At 47.7% G+C, this 14,025-nt stretch overlaps 1 protein-coding gene and 1 pseudogene across 1 annotated transcript in view; one reads left to right on the top strand and one right to left on the bottom strand.

The window, feature by feature from the left end:
- LOC115303936 overlaps positions 1-11,586 on the top strand; it is a 15,822-nt pseudogene extending 4,236 nt beyond the window's left edge.
- ANO2 (anoctamin 2) overlaps positions 1-14,025 on the bottom strand; it is a 326,751-nt gene that overhangs the window by 283,910 nt on the left and 28,816 nt on the right. The window lies entirely within an intron of this gene.

The raw sequence follows: 14,025 nt of genomic DNA, 5'->3' as shown, positions 1-14,025 counted from the left end.
GGGGGGAATAGAGGTGGTGGTGATGAATGAGGGCACTTATGGGGAAGAGCACTGCATGTTGTATGGAAACCAATTTGACAATAAACTATTTTAAAAAATAAACTAAAAAAATGGTGGAAAGACATGAACAAGCACTTCACAAAAAGAATATCCAAAAAGCCAGGGAAAACTACGTGTGAAAAAGTTTTCATCTCATTAGCCACCAGAAAATGAAAATTGAAACCACACTGAGACACCACTTCCCATGTAACAAGAATGATGAAAATTAAAACGACTGACAATGCCAGGTGTTTCCAAGTATGTGGAGAAACTGGAACTCCTGCACATCACTAATGGAGGGTACAGATTAACATAAAAGCTCTGGAAACTGGTCAGTTGTATCTACTAAAGTTAAACAAACACATACACACCATATGATCCAGCACTTCCCCCCACAAAGAATACGCATCAGAAGCACATTCACCAAGGGGCCTGACTCCTGATTTTGGCTCTGGTCATGATCCCAGGGTCGTGGGATCAAGCCCCACATTCAGCTGCATAAGATCCTCTCCCTTTCTCCCCCTGTCCCTCTCCCCTGCTCACATTCTAAAACTGAAAAATAAAAATAAAGAAGCGCATTCACCAAAATATTTGTAAAAGAACAGTCAAAGCAACACTATTCATAACTTAAAGCAGAAAACAATGTCCACTGACAGGAGACTGAAGAAGTAAACTGTGGTACACTCAAATGAAATAAATACTCTTGTAGCAGTGAATAAACCACCACTACACATAATATAGATGAATATCACACATTTAATGTTGAGAGGAAAAAATGAGGCACTAAGTATATACTGAATGATTCCATTTACATAAAGTTCAAAAACAGGCAACCCTCATGCATGAAGAGAGAAAGATATGGTGACCTTTGGACGGGGGCACGTGACTGGGCAGAGGCCCAAGGGGGGTTCTGGAGAGCTGGAAATGTTCTGTTTCTTCATTTGGGTGGTGTTACACACATGGATCCACTTGGTGATAATTCATCAAGTCCTACACTTACAATTTGTGCACGTACACTTTTCTGATATATGTTACACTTCAACAGGAAGGTTTCTTTAAGCCTGGCTATGAAGAGGAGGAGCGAGCAGGTCATACTGGAGGGGTAATAAGGTTGAAAGAGGGGTTCCTAAAGACAGTAAAAAAAAAAAAAAGGTGGGCATGTAAAAGCAAGCTGCAGCCAAGAAGCTTGCTATCTCTCACGGTGGGAGAGACCCCCCTGCTGTGTGCCTGAGCAGGGACTCTGCATTCTGCCCTACTGTGCCTGTGCCCGGGAGACACACAGTAGACTAATTAAAATGACCCTTCTTGATGGTGCTTCCAGGTTAGAAACCAGCAAACATGTCTTCAACAGGCATTTCTTTTTTTCTTTTTTTAGAGAGAGAGAGAAAGGGAAGGAAGAAGGCAGTCCAGGCACCCAAGTGGGGGAGGGCCAGTGGCGAGAGGTGGTGGGGCGGGAGAGAGAATGTTAAGCAGACTCCATGGTCAATGAAGAGCCAGATGCAGGGTTCAATCCCCACAACCCTGGGATCATGACCTGAGCAAAAACCAAAGAGTCAGACGCTCAGCTGACTGAGCCTGCCAGGCTCCCCTCACAGTCATTTCTGACCACGGCTCAGAGGATTAGAGACTTCGTGTTACTAGCAATTCTAACGACTCGGCCAAGCAGCCAAGTCACAGGACTTCCATCTTCAGGGGAGGAAACGGACACATGCAGCGGGTTAGCAGCCATCCCCCAACATCATGTGGTCTGTCGAAGACCATGGATTCTGGGATCCTCAGTCAGGTAGGTCCACAAAACCCAGGGAAATAAGGTGGCAGGACAGTGTCATGGGAAGTGCATGGCTCTGAAATGGAGTGTCATCTCATCTCAGAGAGCCTGAGCTGCCGTAAAATGGGAATAATTTCACAATAACAGCTACCTCACAATAGCTTTAAGAGAATATGAGTATGTACTCGGGTGACCACACAAATGCTGGTTCCCAGGGCACCTGGGTGGCTCTGTCAATTGAATGTCCAACTCCGGCTCAGGACAAGATCTCGTGGGTTTGTGAGTGTGAACCCCACATGAGGCTGACTGCTGTCAGCCTGTCAGAGCAGAGCTTGCTTCAGATCCTCTGTCCCCCTCTCTCTGCCCCCTCCTCACTTGTGCTCTCCCAAAAATAAATAAATATTTTTTAAATGTTTGTTCCCTTTCTCCTCTCCCTTCCCAAGGGTAGTAGAAGGTTTTCAGCAAAGAAAAACAACTCTGTCTTGCAAAAAGTTCCCACACACCAGAAATGCAAAGGTCTCTAGGATTCCAGACGCATGTTCTTGAGATCACACAGTCTCCTGGTGTGATACATGCCAGGAGCTAATCCGTCTCCCTCTGCAGTGCTCCTTCAGCCCATCCACATGGGTTTCTGCATTTCTACATGGCTTGGGTGTGTGTGCCTTTCCTAGACTGTGGCAGGGGGAGACATGGCAGCATTGTGTGTGTGTGTTTGTGTTTCAAGCTGCAGCTGTTTATTTCCCCAGTTGAATCTAAAATCACTCCAAATTCATCAGCATCTTCTGAGGAAGCCTCCTAAACAGCAACATGTTCAAAACTCAGAAGCTGTGCTGAGTTTGGGAGAAAGAGCACTGGGACGGGGGGACAGGATACATGAGTTCCGTCTTTAATGGCTCCCCCCGCCCCTGCCCGGGCCAACCCCCTTCCCACTCACTCAAGTTCTGAATGTCTCTTGGAGCAGCTACCCACTCACCCTCATTCACATCCCTGGACCTCAATTTAATCATGGTAAACTGAGAGTCTTGGGAGGCTGGAGAAGTACCAATGTACCCAGCTTCACCTTCTAACTCTGGGTAAAGGTGAAGAGTAAAGAAAGATACAGCAGGAGGAAGACAGGATTGTATGGACAAGCATCCATTTCTGAGATCCTCCTCATTGAGAGAGACTTAGCTTTCCACACCTAATAGTGAGCACCCATCTAGAGGGCAAAGGACTGCCCTCTTATAACACTTCTGGGATTTGGAGAAAGTTACCAAACTTCCATGGGCTGTAAAACGAGACAAGCATTAAAGACTCTCAAAGGTCCCTTGCAACAATGATGTTCTGAGTCATCAGGGCTTACAATAAAATAAAATAGAAGAGACTAAAGTAAAATAAGCCTTCTCTTTTCCAAAAAGAGAAAAAATGGGGAGCATTCACTCTTCCTCTGCATTTATCTTGTGGCCCCTGCCATCCTGGCTCAGCCCCCTCCCTGGACAGGAAATGGCCCCAATCCCCTCATCCGGAGGCACTCAGTGGCTTCATCTGCTGAGTATTAATTAGAACTGGTGATGGCTGTTTGGATGGAGCCAAGGCCGACGGGGCAGGAAGGCGTCCCCTTGTTCTCAGCTCAGGAGACTAAAAGAAAGCTGAACAGCTGGGACAGGTCTCCGGGTAGGTCATCCCCCCGCTGGCAGCACTGGATGGCTTTCTGTGTTCATCGATTCAGATGTCCTCCTGGGGACAGCCTTGACTTCAGAAGGGTGGGGCCCCTCTCAGCAGGGGAAGAGGCTCTCTCCAGCCCAGAGCCGGCTCCATTGGCAGCTTGCTTTCCGAGGGCTGCAGGCAGCCCAACAAGCCCGTGTGAGGCTGCAAAAGGGACCTGGAGATGTTAGCAAACCCAGGCAGGAAGTAACAATGAGCAGATTCAACCTGGAAAAATGCAACCGTTGCATCTGGGGATAAATAATCAGAAACACAAATACTCAGGTGGGAGGGAGATGCCTGGAACAGGAAGCGGCCAGACAGCATTTGGACAGGAGCTTGCAATGTGATCTAGTGACAAAGAAATTGCTGGGGGATTCACGAGCTGGATGCACGGAGGTGATACCCCAACCAGAACAGGGAAGGAACAGGGCGGGGCCAAGCAGCTGTTCTGCACCTCTCTAGAGGCCAGGAGGACTAGGTGGACTAAAGGACTGAGATAGCAGCAGGAGAGGTTTCAGTCAGACTCTAGAAAGAACCTTGTCCCTATGAAGTATAGGGAGATATTATCTGAAATGATGGAGAAGTCTCTAAGAAGATGTTTGAAGGACAGGGACACAAGAAGCCTGTTCCAGAGGCAGGGGCATGGACAAGATGACCTCCAGACATCTCATGCAGCCCATGGAGAAAAATGTGAATCTGCAGGAAATAGTGAACTGACTTGCTTATCGGTGCCACAGGAGACAGAGGATGGAGGAACCCAAACCAGCCCAAAACACTGAAATTCAAGATCTGGGAAAAGTCAGACAACCATCCTGAGTCTGAAACAAAGCTGGGAAAAGAGCTCCAATCTTCAGATTGCCAGACTCTCTCCTCCTCAGGCCCACAAGGAAGATATTTTCCAATCCTCCCACTGGCTCCATTGCCTAGGACATGGGAGCTTCAAAATGAGGCTCTGGAGACATGAGCCATGTACGTGAGACCCAGTGGGGCCAATCAAATGCATGCTATCTGACCTGCTCCTTCCCTGCTCTGCAGGGAGTTAGGTTAGACCTCAAGAAGAACTTCCCTCTTGAGTTTTACAATACTGCACAAGCAACCAAAAGAGCCAGTTTGTATTGTCTTCCTCCTGTAGGATAATAGGCTAGAACCTGCTTGGAGCTATACAGTGCATAACATTTCTCACCAAAGCACAATGAGAAAGGTACGGTGCGCTGCCCTTCAAACAAACTTGAGATTTGGAAGTCCAAGTTTAGAAAGCAGATAAACTGTACTGATTATCCACTTTAAAAATGGACTTACTGGGGCACCTTGGTGATGTGGTCAGTTAAGCATCCAACTCTTGATCTTGGCTCAGGTCCTGATCTCACAGTTCACAAGTTTGAGCCCCGCATCAGGCTCTGCACTGATGGTGTGGAGCCTGCTTGGGATTCTGTCTCTCCCTCTCCCTCTGCCCCTCCCACACTGTGTTTGTGCTCTCACTCTCTCTCTCTCTCTCCCTCTCTCTCTCTCTCAAAATAAATAATTTTTTTAATTTGTTAATGGATTTACTATACCAAGTTCATTAAAACACTTAAAGTTCAATGAGGATATTAAAATTGGGTTAGACCACTGGCCCAAACCAGGGCACTAAGATTGAAGATCTAGTCACAAGTCCAAGAATGCGAAGGTCTGTATGATTCCAGGGGCGTCTTCCTGGGGACCAGTCAGGCTTCTGGTAAGGCATTTGATACTGGGTCTTGGCTTTAGAGAGAGCTTTCCAAAGACTCCAGAAAGGAGAAAATTTTAAAAGCCTTTTAAAGGGGAGGAGCTTTTCAGGGCATCATGACAACAGGCAGGAGTTAAGAGTCTCCTGCTGGTCCATGAAGCCAGACCAGAAGAAAGATGGAGGTCATCTGCATGGCCGACTACATCTCATGTACAGACGGGTCAGCCTGGAGACCAGAAAAAGACAGAAGTGTCTTAGGGCTCTCTAGACCGGAGATCAAGGAGCTAGAATAGCAAGGAAATACGCCAGCACTGCTCTCGGCACTTTGGGGTATGTCATCTCACTGAATCACTTGTTTCCTTGACAGATATTAAGTACCCACAATGTGCCAGATGTTTCTTCGAAACAACTCGAAGAGATCCAGTTAGAAAACTAAAGTGACAGAAGACACCATACTGTTTGGCCAAGCTTATACATCGCTTAGTGGCTAAGCTGGGATTCGGATTCAGTCTGGCATTCCAACTCTGCTTACATCAGAATATCTCCCTCAGAAAACCTTCCAGTCCTGTCCTCCCTGGTTCCAAGCAAGACAGTTAGAGTATGTATCTGCATATATATGTGCCGACGAGGTCTGTGCAATTTGCAATCACCCAAACTAGTGAAGGGTGGTGCAGATAAACCATAGCCCTTGGTCCTGGAGGGTATTACACTCTGGGTCTGAGGGAGGGGATCCCAGCATATCTGTCTGATTCAGCTTGGCTTAGGCTAAGATTAATGACTGAATTAGCTTCCATTTCCTGAGCATCCTAACAGCAGGAGGGAATGACCCAGAATGCAGGAGGCTGTGAGCAGATTAACCACTCACCCTCCATAAGTAGCCACACATGGAATAAACCTGCACATTTACAGGGGTCATCCTGCATGACCCTGAAAATACTGTCTGCCTTCTGCTTCTTCATTAAACACTGACCTTCCCCAGGTGTACTGACCATGTCCTTCATCCCAGATCGGAACAGAAGCCTTTGCACTTAAAGGGCATTCCATCCCAAATGGTGCCCGGCTGTGACAGCATTAGGCTGTAAGGTAAGCAGCTTATGACAGCTGGAGTGAAGGAAGGAGGGAGGCCTGTCTGGGGCCATGGTCCTTAAAAAAAGAAAAAGCCAGAATGGTGTGATTTCCAGAGCCTCACTCCACCTACTGGTGCCCAAAAGCCTAAAGCTTTGATCCCTCTTCAAGTGTAGCAGCTTCAAAGCAGGGCTACATGAAGGGTCCAAAGGAAAGACCTGAGAGTCCGTGTAAAGGATGCAGAGTGATAGGAGAAACCAGACGGGGAGAAGCCACAGAAAAGGAGGACTGAGCACACTCAAGACCAACATGTCCCGGTCCCCCATACCCACTCTGGTGCCTAAAAGCAGGAAAGGGCAGTACACACACCTAGGGATCATCCCAGCCCTGCTTCCCAGGGAAGCTGACCTTCCAGCCTGGCTCAATATCCTCCCTGCTGGGGCCCCTGAGAAGCTCCGGATGCCACACTGCCCCGATGCCCCACAGCACCCCACATGCTCTCCTCCTCTTACCGCGTCCCTCCCCAGCCTCACACTCCCAGAAAACCCTACCACCTCTCACCCCTGCCTGCTGGCTCTGCACCCATATAATGGTCTCAGGACCAGCCCTGAGCAGATTGATTTTTTTTTAATTTTTTATGTTTATTTATTTATTTATTTGAGAGAGAGAGAGAGAGAGAGAGAGAGAGAGAGAGATGGTGCCCACAAGTAGGAGAGAGGCAGAGAGAGAGACAGAAAGTGAAGCAGGCTCCAGGCTCTGCACTATCAGCACAGGGTTCAAGCTTACAAACCTTGAGACCATGATCTGAGCCGAAGTCGGACTTCTAATTGACTGAGCCATCCAGGCACCCCCTGAGCAGTTCAATTCTTGCCACAAACACAAATTACAAACCTTGTAATTAAAAGGTGTCTGCGGGAGACAACTGTTCCCCAAGCCATGACTTTCCAGATAGACAGGATGGAAGACAGGTGTGCCTAATAGGGAGCAAACAGGTAAGCAGAGAATAATCTCAAGTCCAGAGGCTACCTTTCCTCTCCTGAACCTGCTTTAGCTGCTGGCAATCCCAATGGTGAGAAATAAGGCCACCCCTTCCTCACACCAAGCTCAGATGACAGAAGTGTTATGCCTGGACGGGTGGAACACCACAGTGATGGAGAGCTCAGACTCCAGGTCTGTCTTTATCCCTCACTGACACCAGCCATTTGACCTTGACCAAGTCAGGTAACCTCTGTTTCCTTATCTACAAAAGAGGGGGCAGTAGTAGTAAATACTGTAGAGAGTTGTCATCAGGATTAAATGAGTTACTTGATGTACCTAGCACAGAAGTCATTGTGCTCATTAAGAATAACTTGGAAGGCAGTGGCAAGATGCTTAGGGAGGAAGGATCCAAATTCCCGTGCAGGAGGGAGGCAACAGTACCCCACACACACAATACCAGCAACACTGAGCGACTGGATGAAAGTGGGGTTCTGAGGGCAGAGGGGACTTCGGGGCACAGCCATGGGTCACGTGGGCAGCACATGACACAGCGTCCACAGCAAACAGTGCCTGCACTTTTTTCTGGAGGACTGGATAATCACATCACAGAGAGCAGCCTGGCACAGACACAACCACTGCCAAGGGCTTCACCACAGTGGTCTGCAGGGCTGTGGATGTGCCCACCAGTGCAGAGCTCGAGGCTGCGCAGCTAGAGAGGAAGGAGGATGGAAAGACAGGAAAGGACAGCCAGTACCTCCGGGGCTCAGGGCACCAAATCCCCCTTAACACTGGAACCAAGGGCAGCCTGGAAGGGCTCTGGCATGTGCACAAGTCTCCTGACCGCCCACCTTTCCTCAGGGTGGGCGGCTCTGAGGGGGAAGCAGGCTGTTGTCACATTTTCTTCCTGGCTGGGGAAGGTGGTGAGGGAACAAAGGAGAAACAGGAACTGGGAGGGGACTCCCCAGGAAGAGCCAAGGGACAGGTTCCCTGCTGGGAGAAGGGTGGGGCTGGGAGAGCAGACAATACTCGTTCTCTGGAAAGCCTTCCTCACCAAACCTAATTCTTACGGACCTGTCCCTCCCCTCAGCTCTAGGGTGTACTGTCTTTATGCTTTGAATCAATCAACAAATACTGCTGAGTACTTACTACATGTCAGACACTGTCCAAAATAAAGAAGGAATGAAACACAATCTCTGTTCTCAAAGTCTTCAGTCTATTCAGAGACAAGTGAAGCTCAGAGGCTGTACTAAGTGCTTGAGTGACACTGTCCAAGTACAAAACAAGGAGCATCAAACAGTGGACAGAAACAACAGCACATCAAATAGCATTTTTAAATAGTGTGAAAGTGAGCCCCTTTCCAACTCTCCTGCAAAGATAAAGTCTCAGTTAGGTGCCAATACATCTTCAACCTCTCCTACAGTAGCTAAGCCTCCTTCTCAAGGAAGAGTGGGCAGGGCCCCGCCCCCCCAGCATGGGATCTTCCATAGCCAGTTGTGCCCAGCTAGAAATGAATCATGTTATTTTGTTTCTGCTGTGGTTTACTTTTGCAGTGCTATCTATTTCTTGGCCAGTGATACTGGTCCTCTATGATAAGGATATATTTCCTTTTAAAATAAATGTAAGGGGCATCTGGGTGGCTCAGTCAGTTAAGTGTCTGATCTTTCATTTCAGCTCAGGTTATGATCTCACAGTTCGTGAGTTTGAGGCCAGTGTCACGCTCTCTGTTGACAGCGCAAGGCCTGCTTGGGATTCTCTCTCTTCCTCTCCCTCTCCCTCTCCCTCTCTCTCTGTGCTCCTCCCCTGCTGGTGTTCTCTCTCTCAAAATAAAAAAATAAACATAAAAAAATTTTTAATGGGGCACTTGGATAGCTCAGTCAGTTAAGCATCCAACTCTTAATATCAGCTCAGGTCATGATCTCACAATTTGTGAGTTCAAGCCCAGCATCAGGCTCCAAGCTATTAGTGCAAGCCTGCTTGGGATTCCCTCTTTCTTCCTTTCTCTTTACCTCTCCCATGTGCTAACTCTCTCTCTGTCTCAAAATAAATACATAAACTTTAAAACAACTTTTTAATAAAATAAATTTAAGTTTAAAACAGGAGCCAACTTAGCAAAAACAATTCAGCAAATAACAGTACAGAGAGTAAAATCCTGACACTGGTCAGCAGTGGTATTCAGAATTATGATCATTGTATTTAGGACTGGTACTGTGACACTCTCTGACCCAGAAAAGACGCAGGGAGCACATGTGCCTGCATGAGATCTCGTTTCCTGGCTCAACAATGAACTTCCCGCACCTCCTTCTCCTCCTCCCTTTGGGAATGATTTCATGTGTTCAGAATATGGGGAGAAAATTCAACTCAGCTCATAGGGAGGGTAAAAAATTGGAAAATTAAAGCAAAGCATGGACAGTTGGGAGAGCCAACTTGGGCCCACTGGCAAAGAGGAAACCCACCACTATCCCCACAAAGGACTGTGAAGACAAGGACGCTTCATTTTCTGACAGCCTACTGTTTAGGAAGTATGCTCACCTGTGGAGGGTGCTGGCTACCCATCTCAGATAAGAAAAGAGACTCTGAAGACTGACAAACTTGCACAACAGCACACATCAGTGAGTCCCACTTGTGGCCCTCCACACACAAAGTTCTCCCCACTATGTTCTGCTGTTGGGCAAGTGCAGGTGAGCCACACGAAGTAACTCCTCCCGACAACCACTGGTTTCCTAAAACGTTCTGCTAGCAGAGCTGGGACACCCAGGCCGTGCTCACAGACCATGGCGCGAGCTGGTCCGTACGCACCCCCTCAACTCCACGGCGCACAGTGAGACCGGTACATAGCAACACACACAACATGGTAACCACGGATGGGTGGTGTGTGCAGGGAGCCAGCCGCGAACTCACACAAACTCTGAGGGCTCTGGGGCTTCAGCTCCAAAGCGTCTGTGGTTCCTGTGTCTGCACTTGACGAAGAAAACACAGCAGAACAGCATACCCATCAAATTCCACTCCTTCTAACTTCCTGTTCCTGAAAAGGTGCTAAAACACCACAGGTCCGCTCTGTGGCCCAGGAGGCCTCGACCCTCCGAGGGTCTATGGATGAGCTAAGTGTAAGTTCCCTGGGCTGGGCGAGTTCAGAGAGAAGGGAGAAACACAGCTTAAGCTAAAACATTCACAGCCAGACACACTCCACCCTTTGACGCCTGACAGCAATGGATGGATCTCTGAGTGGAAACTCAACAAGACAATTCAAGAATGCCAGTGGTCACCTGGCCCCTTGGACTGCTGAGCTGGACATGGAGTCTGGCTGCCATCCATGGTGGCCTGCTGTGAGGCAGATGAGAACACCAAAGGAGCGGTGTTCAAGGGATGGCAAACACATTCTGGTAGACATCAGAATGCACCCAGGGCTTCCTCGGAGCCATCAGGCCACAAATGGTCTCCATGAACCCTGCTGGGGAGATTCACAACACTCTTGCCTTAGCTGAGTGCCAAGCCAAGAGGGATGGAGGGATGAAGGGATGAAAGAAGGGGGGTTCTCCACAGAGCACTTCTATTTCAAAAGACAATGACACAGCTAACAACCCTACCAGTTCTTCCTTTTGCATCCAAGGTACTGTCACTTCGTCCTCCTCACAGTCATGATGCACAGAACAGGGAAGGCGGGGAACACATTAGGGGCCCTGTTGCTTTTGTCTGCAGCCTGATGTTAACATGAACATTACCTCCCCTGGAGAAAAGCCATCACCATGCTCAGACTCAGCAATCTACTCATCCTTTGCTCATCGAGACCACAGGTCAGCCGTCTTAGCAAAATGCATCACCTGGTACCATATGTTCGCAACTGTTCCAAGCCCTCAGGGGCCTTGGAGCCCCATGGGAGCTGTTAGAATACGCTTCATAAAAGCCCTTTAAATACTAACAGACTTAATCCCAACATTCAAACCAAGACTAGTTTTAGTGGAAGGACTCACAGGATAGGCAACAAAAACCCACAACCAAAATTAAGTTGCAAAATTAAACATGATTGGCCAATTCTAAGTTTTCCTAACATTAATATTCTTGTACTTCTCATCTACTTCCTCTGCCTTCAACAAGTACTTACGGCAAACAAGGAGTAACAGCCACCAAAGGATTAAGGGAAAGAATTTTAAATTGAGAAAGTCATTGTTATCACTGCAATTTTCCAGTAAATTGAGAAAACAGTAGCAATTTTTATTATAGACTACATCGGTCTAAGTCACGGAAAGCCAGTACTCTCCAGTACAGTCTCAGAACCCCTGATGACACCCAACCGTCTCCTTTTCCAGATGGGGAAGTGAAGGTCCAGAAAGAAACCAGCTGGTGGTAGAACGGAACCCAGGTCTCTGGTACTCAGCCCAACCCTCTTTCCTCTCCCTGTCCTTCCTGAGTTCAAGCATATAATGGACTAAAGCACACACTTCCAAATGCAATTAACCATGCATGCAGGCTCCGAGTAGCAGGAGCAGCAGCGAGGACAGGCTCAGCAGATGTCACAAGTGTGCTCTGTTCACATGCCCCTCAAATCTTGCCCCTGCCTCAGGACTCTGCAGGAACCTTCTCTGAGCCAGCCAGTCTCTAGACGGTAGCGGTGGGCACCCCCATGTGACCTCCATGTGGGGAGGGTCGCCAAAGCAGCCGGGCAAGACCACTACTCACTGCCTGAGGCTTCTCCTCAGTCTTAGGGGTTATGTTCAGGGTTTCATTACCTTTTTTGGGCCTTGGGGCCCTAAGATGGTCATCTAAAATCTACCCCTTCTCAGAATATTTTGAGTTGTGTAAATTAATTATACAGAATAATGAGCAGACCAAGTGTATACAAATGTAGTTATTAAAATATTTAAGGGGCATCTTGGTGGCTCAGAGGGTTAAGTATCTGATTTCAGCTCAGGTGAGTTCAAGCCCCACACTGGGCACAACAGAGAGCCCTCAGATCCTCTCTCTCTCCATCTCCCCTCACTGATTTTCTCTCTCTTCTCTCTCTCTCTCTCTCTCTCCCCCCTCCTTCCCTCTCAAGATAAATAAACTTATAAAAAATATTTAAGCATAAACTCATTTTACAGTCATATACTTGCTTCTTTATCAACACATTAAATAGCAAGACCTACAAATGGTCATATTTTATTCTTCCTCATTGCCATGTAGTACTCCATTGTGTATATATACCACATCTTCTTTATCCATTCATCAGGTGAAAATGAACCGAGGGCTGAAGGGGGAGGAAGAGGGGGGAAGGGGGTGATGGTCATGAGAGGGGGGCACTTGTGGGGAGAAGCACTGGGTGTTATATGGAAACCAATTTGACAATAAACTATTATTTTAAAAAATAGCAATACCTAGTAGCACAACTCAAACTGTCATAATTTCAATTTTTTAATGTCTATTTATTTTTGAGAGAGACAGAGCATGAGCAATAGAAGGGCAAAGAGAGAGAGTCAGACATAGAAACTGAAGCAGCTCCAGGCTCTGAGATGTCAGAACAAAGCCCAACACGGGTCTCAAACCCACAACCTGCAAGATCATGACCTGAGCCGAAGTCAGATGCTTAACTGTCCCCTAAACTGTCATAATTTCAAAGTAATGATGAGGATCCATGCTTTTGGAGATTTGGGCAACAACCCTATAATGCAAACTGTCATAATTTCAATTTCAACAACCCTATAATGCAATAGGAAACCATTTAGGATTTTTATCTGTGACAAACTCACAGGAACTCATAGGAACTCGTAGTAATGTAGCTTTGTGCCTGTATCCTTAATTGAAGTAAAGGCTAAATTCTAGTTAAATGTTGGTGAAAATAAAGTACAGTTTTCTAGCATTCAAGTTTATGAATTCTGCAACTGAATTCTATTCACCAAACTCCCAAGGTTTCAGGGCTCCCGATGCTGCCTCAGAGCCCCAGGGTCATCAGATATGAGGACTGCGGCACCAGATGAGCTGAGCAGGGGTGGCAGGGAGGCCCGATCTGAAGCAGAGAGGAGACACTTACAGCTGAAGTGACCCCAGAACCATCCTTGCCACATACCAAGCACCAGATAGAACGACCGGGTGTCTCCAGACCTGGAAGGCTCAAAGAGAGACCCTTCCACACGCAACACCAACTTCAGCAAAACTTCTAACTTGCAGTCTCCACCAGCATCTCTGTGTGCAGAGTGTGAATCCTGCCCAGAGGCCTGAAAGCATAGGAGACTGAACCCTCTCACTTCTGCAAGGACCCAAGCATCCGGGGAAGGGAAAGGGAAGGTGTGAGCCAGCCCAGAGCTTCCAGGCGGAAGGAGGACTTAGAGTCACCCAGACCGTTTGTCACTGTCCTGGTACCCTCTTACTGCTCTTTTAGGTAGATTTTAGGTGACTCTCTGCAGTCAGGGCAGAGTCCCCTAATAGACTACGAGGTCCTTGAAGGCAAGGACTCATCTTAGTCACATGTGTCATCAGCTCTCAGGAGCACCTGTGGGCACTCAGTCAACATCTGCTAAATGAGATGCAGGAGAGGGCAGCAGAGACAGAGCCCGGCAGGCCTCCCCTGGAGCTGATCCCTTGAGTGTCTTTACAGCTGAAGTGACTGCCCAAGCGGCCTCTGGTCCACAAAGACTTAGAACTTATCAACTGACAAATGGAGGGTGGCCTTCCTTCTCCAAGTCATCCACAGGGCTCAAAACACCTAGCACTTCCCTGAAGGGGCAGGATTAAGGGTCCAACTTCATGGAGCAGAAGCTCATGTAAATGATCACAGAAAGCACAAGGGATATTCAAAAAATGTAACAACCAG

This window comes from Suricata suricatta, chromosome 10 (assembly GCF_006229205.1).
Source record: "Suricata suricatta isolate VVHF042 chromosome 10, meerkat_22Aug2017_6uvM2_HiC, whole genome shotgun sequence".
Classification (NCBI taxonomy): Eukaryota; Metazoa; Chordata; class Mammalia; order Carnivora; family Herpestidae; genus Suricata; species Suricata suricatta.
The sequence above is the reverse complement of the archived record's forward strand: the minus strand, read 5'-3'. Positions and strand labels throughout refer to the sequence as shown.